The 13,816-nt window shown below is 46.8% G+C and overlaps 1 pseudogene; it reads left to right on the forward strand.

Annotated features, from left to right (window-relative positions):
- The first annotated feature begins 9,212 nt into the window (after positions 1-9,212).
- Positions 9,213-11,206, forward strand: LOC142046494 (uncharacterized; annotated as a pseudogene).
- Positions 11,207-13,816: the final 2,610 nt, after the last annotated feature.

A 13,816-nucleotide genomic window follows, 5' to 3' on the forward strand; every position in this document is an offset into this window, starting at 1 on the left:
TAGCTGGCAAGTGGATCTTCAGAGCTTTGGATACAGAGATGTCATCAATTTCTCAGAGAGTTTTTCTCTCCTGAATTTGAATGTGGTGAAAGAGTTTCCCAGGTTGGGACTATTTCAGCCATACACAGAGGTTAGATTAGCTCCATTTCATTTCCCCTCACACTGTTCTTGTCACACCCATCCCACAGGTCCCAGGGACTCTTCCTCTTCCTGCGGCTGTGATTACATGTTCCTCCTCTCCCCAATTACCCCTTCATAGAATCATAGAATATCAGGGTTGGAAGAGACCTCAGGAGGTCATCTAGTCCAACCCCCTGCTCAGAGCAGGACCAACACCAACTAAATCATCCCAGCCAGGGATTTGTCAAGCAGGGCCTTAAAACCTCTAAGGATGGAGATTCCGCCACCTCCCTAGGTAACCCCTTCCAGTGCTTCACCACACTCGTAGTGAAATAGTGTTTCCTAACATCCAACCTAGACCTCCCCGCTTCATCTCCCAACTGCCACAGAATGCAAGGGAACTGTCAGAGTCCAATATTCCATCCCTTTGCCTGCTAAAGGGGCATAACCCAAAACAGTCAGCTTCATGTTTGAATAGCAATGCCATGCAATAAACAGTGCTAGGCAAGTGCAACCCTCACCATTAGTGAGGACTGGATAGAGGACTGTGTTAGAATGGGTTCCTGTCTGCATCCTGTATCACTTGCCATACCGGTATTGCCCTGGCCTCTTCCTTTGTCTTTCAGTGTTGAACGCATTCTACAACAATATGCATTACCTCACCTTTTGGGGGCGAAGCCAGACCTTTTGGCACCTGCTCCCCTATTTGGTGTAAACATTGCTTGTGCCAATCAGAGGCGAACACACACAGGTTTTGGGGTCTGTCCACTATGACACTTCTGTGATGTCATAGTGGGTATTTTAGGGGTTGCCCTGCCATGTGCAGGCAGAGAGAGGAGAAAACGTGTCCCGTGTATCCCGTGTATGCCGTGTATGCCGTAACCGAGCCTGATCACCTCGAAGCCTCTCTCTCAGCTCACGTGTTTCAAATAGAGCTTCTACGTTTGCCGGTCGTGATGTGTTGGTTTGTATTTGTAAGTATCAGTTATTACTAAATGCTGCATTTTTTTTTTGTAAATATTGTTAGTAGATATTTAGGCATTGTGTGTTTTAGGTTTTGTTAACTCTATTAGCTAATCATAAGCTTCTCCCTTACCCCTTGTAACTATCCCCAATAAAATTTAAATTGATTAATTTTAGTTGTGTGCGTGTCTGCAGTTTGCCTCGTGACACATACTCCCCTTGCATCTCTTACCTATATAGTCTGTTGCCATGTGCAGCCTGGTAAATAACAGGCCTGCATTTTCTTTTGCCCCTGCGAATACGTGGCAATCTACAGACTGATAGTACTAAAAGCGTGAGCCTATACCTCGGGAGCTAAAGGAGTGTGAAGGGGTCCCTCCTTGTGGCTAAATCTGGGAATTAGCTCTTGCCCCATCTGATGCTACTTCACCCTTCTTGGCCTCTTGCCAGACTTCCCAGTCCAGGGCAAGACCCCAGGATCACCTCTCCCTGGATCACCTCCTTATCCCTGGCCTACTTCCTTTCCCTCTAGGTAGTGATTACAGATTCCTTTCCTGCAGCCTCTTCTTGTGCTCACTTCCTGGTTTCTAATCCTAATCCAGCTCCTTTCCCAGCTGGGATTAATCTGCAATTAGTGTTTATCAATCCCTGACTTCCCTCCAGGTGCATCGTATGAGATTAATTGGCCCCTTCTGGTCCATGTTAACCCAATCTGGGCTTGTGTGGGATGGACACCCTTTCACAAGGAGTAACTCCCTTAATGGATAGCTGTAGTAAACACTTATTCTCATATGTAAACCAGCCATGAGAGGAGAACAAAAGACTCACACTTTTCCAGGATCAGACAGCATTAGGATGACCAGATAGCAAGTGTGAAAAATCGGGACACGGGTAGGGGGATAATAGGAGCCTATATAAGAAAAAGTCCTAAATATTGGGACTGTCCCTATAAAATCAGGACATCTAGTCACCCTACACAGCATCATAGAATGTTCATTTATCAATGGAATGTTTTGCCTGGCCCTCTCCAGACTTTGAAAAGGCAGCTGCAGTTTGCAGGGCTATCCAGACTGCTCACACCTGGCATCCCCTGATGAGCAGCCATTTTGTTTACTCAGGTGTTCCTTTTCTGCAATTGTTTGACTCCCCTGGGAAACCATTGAGGAGCAAAGGGCAACACTCGTTTTAATTTGTTTAGAGAGGGACAGCATTGTTTGAGTCTGGGACAAAGATCAACTAGAAGCCAGAACAGAATCTCACTTGGGATGCTTTCTGGTGAGAAGGAATGGTCTGGTTTCTACTCCAGCACTGTGTGATGCTTTATTGACTTTCATATGCAGAGAGTGAGACAGAACCTCAGACTATCAGGATCTTGAAGATACATAGATTTCAAGGCCAGAAGGGACCATTGTGGTCATCTAGTCTGGCTTCCTATATAACAAGGCCATAGATTTCATGTAGTGATTCCTGTAACAAGCCCAGTAACTTGTAAAAGAGCGGGAAAGGGGAATCCATGCATCTGCTTTATTGAAGGTGCTATACACAAACCACACTGTAGATACAGTGTAAAGGATTCAGTCCATTAATCCACGTAGCAGATCATCCAGATAATCTATTCACTGTGTCCCATTTCCATTTTCTCTCTGCCCTTTGCCTATGCGTCTCTTTTCAAAGTCCATAATAATCATCTTCATCATCCAGTTTTAACACCTGCATTAACTGAACTCCAGGGAGCAATTTATTTAAATGAAATGTCCCTGTAATTATTTTAATTAACCCCCCAAAAAACCTTTGTTTGATTACAATGAAAAACTCATATTAGAAATTAGTGTTAAATGAGGTTAAAGTAAATGGCCCTGGATTGGCTGATGATTAATGTCTCCTCTTTATCCACAGAGCAGGGAGAGGGGTACTGAAAGCTTCACTCATGCCACCCCCCCAGGTATTTTGTCGGTTGTGTTCCTGGGTTTTCAAAAGGGCTTGGTTAGATTGTAACCATCTGTAGTCTTGCACGATACATGTAAGCAAATCTGGCTTCAGGGTTACATCAGTGACACCCGCTCCTAAATACAGTAGTAAAGCGTTGACACCAGATTGTGGCTGGTCCCCTGAGTGGATGCATAGGAGTGGAGGGAGCAAAGAGCCCTCTGCCCTTTCATAGCACTCACAGGGGCTAGATACAGATGCAACTCTTGTGCTTCCCCAAAACAAAGGGCTGGGCAGGATTATTGCCTCTGTAGGCACTAGTCTCTCCAAAGGGATTGGAAGGAAGCAGAGCCAACCCTTTTCTGCACTAACTGGTAGAGCTGGCTGAGGAAGGAAGTACAAGTTGTTTCCTGTAGGTTCTAAAGGGTGGTGCAGCAGCTGTGTTCCCCAGGAATTCCAGAAGCATTTGGTGTCTCTCAGAACTCTCCTTAGGGAGGTGCATCTTCTGCATAGCCCTTAGTCAGAGCAGTGCTCTAATATATAAGATGTTCTTTAGCTGGGTGTACAAAGCCGTTTCCTTCCCTCCCTTTAAAGCATAAAGTACTGGCCCTTGCTGGAAGCAAAATGTCAGTCTAGGCCAACCAATGATTGAGCTGGTATGGCCAAACCCTCTCTTCAAACCTGATCTGGGTTAAAATGGTGTTCAGGCCCATTCAGTTCTTGATCTCTCTGCTGACACTGCCAGTTAAAACTAGATGTGATGTATACAACGTCTTTGGGGATCATTATGTGAAAAGTGCTGTATTAAGAGCCAAGTAATCATATTATTCCATCAGTCCAGTAGGAATGGAACTGAGAGACACCCACTAATTTCCCACAGGCCACTGAACAGCCACCAGGTAATTATAGCTGGTACACTCAGCCCAGGTGATATCTGAAGCAGCACCCAGTCCCCTGAGTCATCCAGTTCCTCCACATTTAAGCATTTGTAAGCTCTGCTAACTTTTTCTGAGGCCTGGTCCACACCTAAAACTTAGGTCAACCTAGCTACAGTGCTCAAGGCTGTGAAAAAGTTTTACACACTGCGTGACATAATTAGGTCAACCTAACCCCCACTGTAGATGCAGCTAGGTCGATGGAAGAATTCTTCCGTTGACCTAGGTACTGGTTCTCAGAGAGAAGAATTAGTTACATTGATGGAGGAACCCTGCCACTGGTGTAGGAAGCCTCCATGCTACAAGCATACCCTGGCACAGTTGCAGCACAGTAGCTGGGCCGCTGAAGCTAAGACATAACTGGAGGCGGCACTATCCATCCAGACGGTGGCTTCTTAAATGGATTTCCTTTTACGTCTACTGGGCTAGATAACATTTCTCATTAATACTACTCCCAAAGGGGTCTATGAAGAGATAGAATAAAACACTAAAGATCATTTCTATCTTCTTGGGGCGCCATTTCTCAGTTGCATCCAACTTGTCCCCTCCTCAATACATTAGCTGCATCACACAATTCACATCAGTGCTGTGGCTGTCCCCTCTGCCCCTCTCTCAAGGCAAGATATAGGCCCTGATTGAAATGAGCTTAAAAGCGCCTGACAGTTTCTTTGCCATGGCTCCACGTTGACTAAGATGAAGAGAAGCACAACTCTCTCCCCACAAGTGGTCCTGCAGGCTACAGTGTCATGCTGATCTCTTCTCCTTGTTTCTTGGCATATTCAGACAGGAAGCTTTGGGCCACGGCTCCAGAGGAAGACATCACTCAGAAATGTCAAAGGAAGCAAGGTCATTCACTGTTCTGCTTTTCTTCTTAACGTCTTCACTTGCGCTTCCGAGGAAGATTTTCCACTGTTGTTTAACCCACTTGTTCCTTCCATCCTGACATCACACCAATGCTGCCTGAAGCTGTTCTCAGCTAGCAATAGCTGCACACCTCACATATACCTGCACACTCCTTAAGGCTGCACTGACTATAGGTTAGGCCCAGTAAATAAACAACAGGGGGCATGGACCAAATCTTCACACTTCTTGGGATTTCCACAGGGATCAGAAGGGAAGAACCGTCCCGACTGTGGGTCCATAGCAGTACCAGTTCTGACATGGTTGGAATCTTCAGTGGGCTTCTGTGCCTGGCCTCTGCAGAGGGGTGGAGGGTGGGACAGGGAGCAACTAAGCCTTAAATGTGTCGATAAAACAATCTAAATATACCTGAATGGTGTAAACCTCAAGGGAACAAAGGTGTTATCTAGGGTGACTTTAAGGGTGTAGAAGTAGGCGAGATAGGATGAAATAAGAAAAGGGACATTTGGGGTGGCTATCAGGAAGCCTGTGGAATAGTTACCTGAGGAACTGGCAGAAGATTCATTGCTTGGGACATCGAAAAAAACATCTAGACAAAGGACTATCAAACATACTCTACGGAACCATCCTGCAGTAGCCGTAGCAGGGTTATGGACTAGGGCCTAGTCACTGGTGAATTGTTTTTCAAAGGTATCGAGCACCTGCAGCTCCCATTGACTTCTATAGGATTTGTGGGTACTCGGACACTTCTGAAAATGAGACTATCCATCCCTTTGTGGAGCTATCCCCATTGATGTTTCTGTGATCTCTAGTTTGCATGGAACAGCCCAAGAGTTTTATTGCTGGTCCTGACTGCAGTGGGCCACAGGACATTTTTTGCTGTGCTGATGGCCCATTGGCCCATTGTCATTTTGGAAAATGACACAAGGTGCATCAGTGGAAGTACCATGCACCTCATGCATGAAGCATCTTAGCAATTGCCTGTGTGTCTGTATGCAGCTTACAGATCTGTCACAAACAGAAGGGTGAGTGGGTTGCAAAGCTGTGTAAGGAGTGGACCAGTTCGAGTGAATGACAAGCAGCATTGCTCATCTTGTTAGTGAAATGTTTGCTCTCCTTCTCCCATTGGGGGATGGCACATGCTGCAGCCCCAGTGACACTGGGACTCTGGTTAAATATTTAAATTTCATTTACCAGAGCAGCAGAAGAAAATGCAAATTATGTTTTATAAGGAAATTATTTGCTGGAGTGCAGGTTAAGTTTTAATTGCTCAGATCCTTCCTCCTCCATCAACCCTGTTGGTCATCATCTCATCTCCCACCTGCATTTTTAATGCTCTTTTAATTTCCTTGAGTGATAGGGTAAAAGGAAAGTGGCTGGAGAGGAGGAAGAAAAGAAAGGGATTCTGGATGCATTATTCCTGCTTCTGAGTTGAGGGCAGCCGGGTTGTCAGCATGTTCTTGCCTTCCAGCCCCCCAACACCTTACAATGCTCTGCTACGCTCCCACATCCAGCACATTTGGCCTCCACCTCTCTGTGGACCCGACACTATGTATTTCCCACCTGCACGTGAACACAAAATAAATCTGAAGCACAGGCAATAAATGAAAAATCATTATGAGCTAGGCCAATTTTCTGGCTATTTAAAATATACAGCGTCGCTGCTCTACACTGTAGTGTATGTGGATGGAGAAAGCTGGATTTACGATATCATGCTATACCTTTTAAATATCAGAACAAGCCATCTTCTTAAATCTGTCTTAGCTCCTGCTACACCATTGCACTGCCAGACACTGAGAATGGTGCAGGCTGCCCACTGATTGGTTTTAATAATGGGGGGCATTTTTACTAGTGAAAAACATTTCAATGGGAACTACAGAACCTTGAATTAAATAAGTAAAATGTGAAATAAGGGGCTAATTGATTGAACCAGATATCTCCATCTAGCCACCTATTTCCTCTAAAGTCTAACATTAGGTGTTCAAACTAGGTTATTACAGTGGTATCTGAGCATCTGCATGGTGGAATTACTGCCCTGTGTGCTGTGAAAACCCAGGCGATGCTTCAGTTTGTGATTAAATAGAATTACCATATCATATTCTTCCTCATCTTTCCAATACTCTGCCAGAGGCAATCTGTTGCAAAACAGAGCAGCCTGCTGCAGTGTACAGTAGGCAGGGAGATACTGATAAGATGAGAATGCCCAGGAGGGGGAAAAATGTTTTTTGGGAAACAAACTAGGAGCAAGGGGTGAAACTGATCTAAGGAAAATTTAAATTGACGATGAGGAAAAACACTACTGAAGTGTGGTGGACTGTGGAATTAGCAGATTCTTTCTGAAGAGGTTATTATTGAATGTTCAAAAGGAAGATGCAAGATTCCTTATGATGGGAAATTATGGGATAGCCTGCTTGTAAAGTAAATTTCTTCATAACCCAAGGAGTATGTGCTGGGCTTATGCTCTGATGCTGGAAGATTAATTATGTTCCTTATATTTCGTGTACTCTATCAAATATAAATGTGAGTGTTCTCATTCCTATGACCATGTAATCCTCTTTTTAATTGTACTACACTCTTGGTTTCAGTGACTTTATTGTGGCAGGGAGTTCTACAGGTTAACTAAGTTGTGTTGAAATTTATTTCCAATTAACTTGTTGCCTTTCACTGGATCATGGATCACTTCCTGGAAGGAATTCCACTGCTGCGTTAGCCAAGACTTCATAATGTCTGTCTGGTAAGTACTTCAGCATGTCTGCAGAATAGACTGCAAAATAAATCTAGACCATACATTCTAACTCAGCACAGGTCAGTGGAGACCAGTGTTCTATTCTAATGCCTGGGCAGTGGCTTTATAAAATGAGTCAGTTTATGGCTCTTTGGCTAGATACTAGAGCTAAGAGAAAATCAGAATTTCTATCTGCTGGGAAATTTGTATATTTTGATATTTCTCCCACTCCCACCTGAATTTGAGTAAAAAGTTGAAATATCAAATGGTTTCATGGAACATTTCATTTCAGAACTTTTGTTTCATTTCTACCATTTTGATATTACCAAAGAGGAATGTTTCATTTTGCTTTGTTGAACTGACTCCAAACAAAAAAAAATAAATTCTGAATCAGATCAACATTAAATTGGATTTCATTGTCATGCCACATGAGAGCTGTAGTTATAGGTATCATGTCCCTATTCTATCTTGTGGGTCAGGTACCCAGGCCGCACAACATCTCAATTTTGCAGAAACTGCATTTTTCGTTGAAAAATAATAGATGGAAAATTCCCAGCTAGATCTACTAGATTTCTATCTTCGTCACTTAAGCGGCCATCATAATTTACACTAATTGTCACGCCTGTTGGGAGTTTCAGCAAAGATACTGGAGACTTAAAGGATATGAATGACTAACTAGTCTCTCGTCCTCAGAGATGATTTCTTTGGGTCTGGGCTGAGGTACATTGGCAGGGCAATGTGGAGAAAAAGCATTTTCAAATGATTGGATAAGCAGAACAGTACATGTAAGCCCAACATTTAGTTGTTGTGTCAGACAAGGTGAAATGAAGAAAGACGTGCAAGATTGCAGAATTGTAAGTTGATGACAGAATGGATCACTTTTGGGGGCCATTTCATGCAGAGATAAACCCTAGTTTGATAAAAAAATATAGAGAAAACCATCAAAAAAGTGATACGAGGACTGAAAGATGAGACAGAGGGAGCTAAATTTATATAGTCTAGAGAAGAAGAAAAACAACAGCTAGAAGAGGCATAGTCAGTCTATAAACGCCTTGACCAGCAAAATATATAAATATTTGCAGTGTGAAATCACAAGAACAAGTTTGATGGAAGACACCATGCAGGCTACTGTAAAATACTACAAATCAGTAATGGGATATGTTTGATGATCACAGTGTGTCCGTGATTCTAATGTCCCCTGAAGTCTCCATCAGCATTTGTTTTCTTTTGCACTTCTTTGGATCTGAGAGACGTGGCTATAACCACAATATGAAATCTGGCTGTGTCATAGGATTCATTACTCACCACTGGGGTGACTCCTAACCTTGGTCTACATTACGAGTTTAGGTCAAATTTAGCAGCGTTAGATCGATTTTACCCTGCACCCATCCACACGACGAAGCCATTGCTGTCGACTTAAAGGGCTCTTAAAATTGATTTCGGTACTCCTACCCGATGAGGGGATTAGTGCTGAAATTGACCTTGCTGCGTCAAATTTGGGGTAGTGTGGACGCAGTTCGACGGTATTGGCCTCCAGGAGCTATCCCAGAGTGCTACATTATGACCGCTTTGGACAGCACTCAACTCCAATGCGCTGGCCAGGTAGACAGGAAAATCCCCATGAAATTTTGAATTTCATTCCCTGTTTGGCTAGCATGGTGAGCTGATCAGCACAGGTGACCATGGAGTACCAGAATCACAAAAGAGCTCCAACATGGACCGAACGGGAGGTACTGGATCTGATCACTGTATGGGGAGATGAATCTGTGCTCTCCAAACTCCATTCCAAAAGACGAAATGCCAGAATGTTTGAAAAAATCTCAAAGGGCATGAAGGACAGAGACCATAACAGGGACCCACAGCAGTGCCATGTGAAATCTAAGGAGCTGAGGCAAGCCTACCAAAAAACCAGAGAGGCAAACGGCCACTCCGGGGCAGAGCCCCAGACATGTTGCTTCTATGATGAGCTGCATGCCATTCTGGGGGGTGCCCCTACAACTACCCCACCTCTGTGCTTTGACTCTGTCAATGGACTCTCATGCAACAGGGATGCAGATTTAGGGGACGAGGAAGAGGAGGAGGAGGAGGAGGACATTGAAGTTAGTGCACAGCAAGGAAGTGGAGAAAACATTTTCCCTGACAGTCAGGGACAGTTAATCACCCTGGACCTGGTACCCTTCCAACCCATCCAAGGCAGGCTCACGGACCTTGAAAGCAGAGAAGACACCTCTAGTGAGTGTGCCTTTGTAAATATTGTACATGGTTTAAAACAAGTGTGTTTAATGATTAATTTGCCCTGAAGACTTGGGATGCATTCGCGGCCAGTACTGCTACTGGAAAAGTCACTTAACCTGTATGGGGATGGAGTGGAAATCCTCCAGGGATATCTCAGTGAAGTTCTCCTGTATGTACTCCCAAAGCCTTTGCAAAAGATTTCTGGGGAGGGCAGCCTTATTTCATCCTCCATGGTAGGACACTTTACCACACCAGGCCAGTAGTACATAGTCTGGAATCACTGCATAACAAAGCATGGCAGCATATGGTCCCGGTGTTTGCCGGCATTCAAGCAACATCTGTTCTTTATTTATGTTATCCTCAGGAGAGTGATATCATTCATGGTCACCTGCTTGAAATAAGGGAATTTTATTAAGGGGAAATTCAGAGGTGGACGTTCCTGCTGAGCTGTTTGCGTGTGACTGAACAGAAATCATCCCCGCTGTGCGCCACACAATGGGGGAAGGGTTGAAGCGATCATCCCAGAGAATAGGGTGGAGTGGAGGGCTTTAGTTGGGTTTATGCTGCACATTAACCCGAAAACTGCAGCCCCTCCTTTTAAATGGCCAACCCGATGGGTACGTGGTATGGGACATGAGAGTGCTGCTGTTTGAAACCATTCCCACATGTTATGAAGGTTAAAGAAGCCAAAAGACTGTGGCTTACCATGTCTGCCTGCAAGCTGAATTCTGTTGCCCACTGGCCCTGCATGTGTGATCTCTCACACCAAACTGGCAGGCCCTCAATATAAGAGTCAAAATGCGACCTTGTAAAGAAAGCACACTTGCTATGTAATGTTAACAGCATGGAAGAGTGTACCCATTGTTCTCTAAAATGTATATTTTTAAATATTACTCTCCCCTTTTTTCCCTCCAGCAGCTGCAAATGTTTCAACACTTGCTGTATTGTCTCCATCCCAGAGGCTAGTGAAGATTAGAAGGCGAAAAAAACAGCACTCACACTGACATGCTCTCTGAGCTCATGCAGTCCTCCCACACTGAAAGAGCCCAGCAGAATGCATGGAGGCAGACAATCTCAGACTGCAGGAAAGCACAAAATGAATGTGAGGTCAGGAGGGATGTGCGAGAGGACAGGAGGGTCCAGCAGGAGGAGATGTGGCATCAGCATGATGAAAGGAAGCAGGAAGCAATGCTCAGGCTACTCGAGGATCAAACTCATTCTCCGGCATACTGTTGAGCAGGACAGGCAGCAGGAGGAACACAGACCGCCGCTGCAGCCCCTGTGTTACCAACCACCTTCCTCCCCACGTTCCATAGTCTCCTCACCCAGACGCCAAAGAACGCGGTGGGAGGCCTCTGACCACCTAACCACTCCACCCAAGAGGACTGCCCAGGTAACAGAAAGCTGGCATTCAAAGTTTTGAAGCGCAGTGTGGCCTTGTCCTTCCCTTCTCCCCCACCCCTCCCGGGATACCTTGACGGTTATCTCCCTATTTGTGTGACAAAGTAATAAAGAATACATGAACATTGAACAACAATGACTTTATTGCCGCTGCAAGCAGTGATCAAAGGGGGGACAGGAGGGTGGTTTATTTACAGGGAAGTAGAGTGAACCAAGGAGGAAGGTTTTTATCAAGGAGAAACAAACAGAACTTGCACACCGTAGCCCCCTGACCAGTCATGAAACTGGTTTTCAAAGCTTTTCTGATGTGCACCATGCACTGCTGTGCTCTTCTAATTGCCGTGGTGTCTGGCTGCGCGTAATCAGTGGCCAGGCGATTTGCCTCAACCTCCCACCCCACCATAAATGTCTCCTCCTTACTCTCACAGATATTGTGGAGCACACAGCAAGCACTAATAACGATGAGAATATTGGTTTCGCTGAGGTCTAATCGAGTCAGTAAACTGTGCCAGCGCACTTTTAAATGTCCAAAGGCACATTCTACCACCATTCTGCACTTGCTCAGACTATAGTTGAACAGCTCCTGCCTATTGTCCAGGCTGCCTGTGTACAGCTTCATGAGGCATGGCATTAAGGGGTAGGCTGGGTCCCCAAGGATAACTATAGGCATTTCAGCATCTCCAACAGTTAACCATTTTCTGGTCTGGTCTGGAAAGTAAGTCCCTTGCTCCAGCCGTGGACACAGACCAGAGTTCCTAAAGATGCAAGCGTTCACGTACTCCCAGACCCTGTCACTATCTCCCTGGACCTCTTCTTACCTGTCTTTCCTATTTTATTCCTCCACCCCCAATCTGATTTACCGCTGGAGCTTCCTCTGCATCTACTTTACCCCCTCTTGGGTTCTTGACTACGTCTGCATTCCCAGGCTGGATCTCAGGGCTCACTCCTCCTAGAACTCCCCATCTCTTGCCAACTCCTCCACTCCCTAGGGCAGGGGTCGGCAACCTTTCAGAAGCAATGTGCCGAGTCTTCATTTATTCACTCTAATTTAAGGTTTGGTGTGCCAGTAATACATTTTAATGTTTTTTGCAAGGTCTCTCTCTATAAGTCTATATATTATATAACTAAACTAGTATTGTAAAATAAACAGGGTTTTCAAAATGTTTAAGAAGCTTCATTTGAAATGAAATTAAAATGTTGATCTTAAGCTGCCGGCCCGCTCAGCCCGCTGCTGGTCTGGGGTTCTGTTCACGTAGGGCGGCAGCGGGCTGAGCTGGGCCTGCAGCCGGGACCCCGGCTGGCAAGGGTCCGTCAGCCAGAACCCCAGACCAGCAGCAGGCTGTGCGGGGCTAGTGGCCAGGACCCAGAGGGCTGGAGTCAGGGCTGGAGGCTGGGTATGTGAGGGGGTGTAGGTGTCAGGGCAGAGGAGGCGCTGGATATGGATGGGGGTGCCAGAGTCAGGGCTAGGGTTGCGGGTGGTGGGGGATGAAGGAGTCAAGCAGAGGGCTGGGTATGTATGAGGAAGGTACAGGGCTCAGGGCAGGGGCCTGGGTGGAGAGTGTGGGGCTCAGGGCAGAGGGCGTGGGGGGGGTCAGGGCTCAGGGGAGAGTGCTGGGTGACTGCCCCCCTAATAACTCTCAACCCCGCTGCTCCTTGTCCCCTGACTACCCCCTCCTGGGACCCCACCCCTTATCTAAGCCTCCTGTTCCTTTGGTCCCTCAACTGACTCTTACCCCTACCTGTCACTGTGCCCCGCCCTTATCACACCCGTGCCCAGCCAGACCTGGGACTCCATGCCTGCAAGCACTCCCTGCCCTTGACAAGACGCCCGCAACCATCCAACCGCCCCCCACCGCTGCCTGCCCAACCTTCCATGCCCCGCTCTCTGGAGGACCCTCGAACTCCCAATCATACAACCCCCCGCAGCTCCTTGTCCGACACCCCCCTTCAGAGAACACCACCTAACTTCCCCCCCAGGACCCTCCTTGCTCCTGGTCCCCTGACTGCCCTGTCCCCTATTCACTCCCTGCCCCCTCACAAACCCCGGGACTCCCATGCCCCATCCAACCCACCCTGCTCCATGTCCCCTGACTGCCCCCACCCCTTATGAACCCCCCCAGCCCTGGGCCCCTTACCATGAGGCTCCACACAGAGCTACATACGCTGCTCTGAGGGGAGCACACAGCCCTGCCCCTCCGGTTGAGCAGGAAGCGTGTCTGCCCCCTTGCCGAGCCAAACGCTGCCCCTCAGGAGAGCGCAGCCCCGAACCCCAGAGCGCTGCGCGTGGCGGCAGGGCTCCAGGGGAGGTGATAAGGTGGGGGAAGGGCCGGCAGCTTGCTGCGCTCAGCCCCACGTTCCAGCCCGGGAGCGCGGATCCCGCAGCTTGCCGTGCTGGGAGAGTGGGGCCATTTGCCCACCCCGTGTGCATGGCCATGGTTCTGGTCCCTGCCCCTGCAGGGGAAGTGGAGTGCAGAGGAGAGGGTACCGGGCTGGGCAGGATTTTTAGTGGTATGCTGGAGTCCCGGCAGGTAGGGAAGCCTTAGTGAGAATGATGGAGTGACTAGTTCTGCAGAACATCTGGGTTCAGATTGTGTGGGCCTAGTGGTCTTTTTCTGGCTCCTACAAGCTATATCTGTATCTTGATGTCATT

The sequence above is a fragment of the Chelonoidis abingdonii genome, chromosome 3 (assembly GCF_003597395.2).
Source record: "Chelonoidis abingdonii isolate Lonesome George chromosome 3, CheloAbing_2.0, whole genome shotgun sequence".
NCBI classification, from domain to species: Eukaryota; Metazoa; Chordata; order Testudines; family Testudinidae; genus Chelonoidis; species Chelonoidis abingdonii.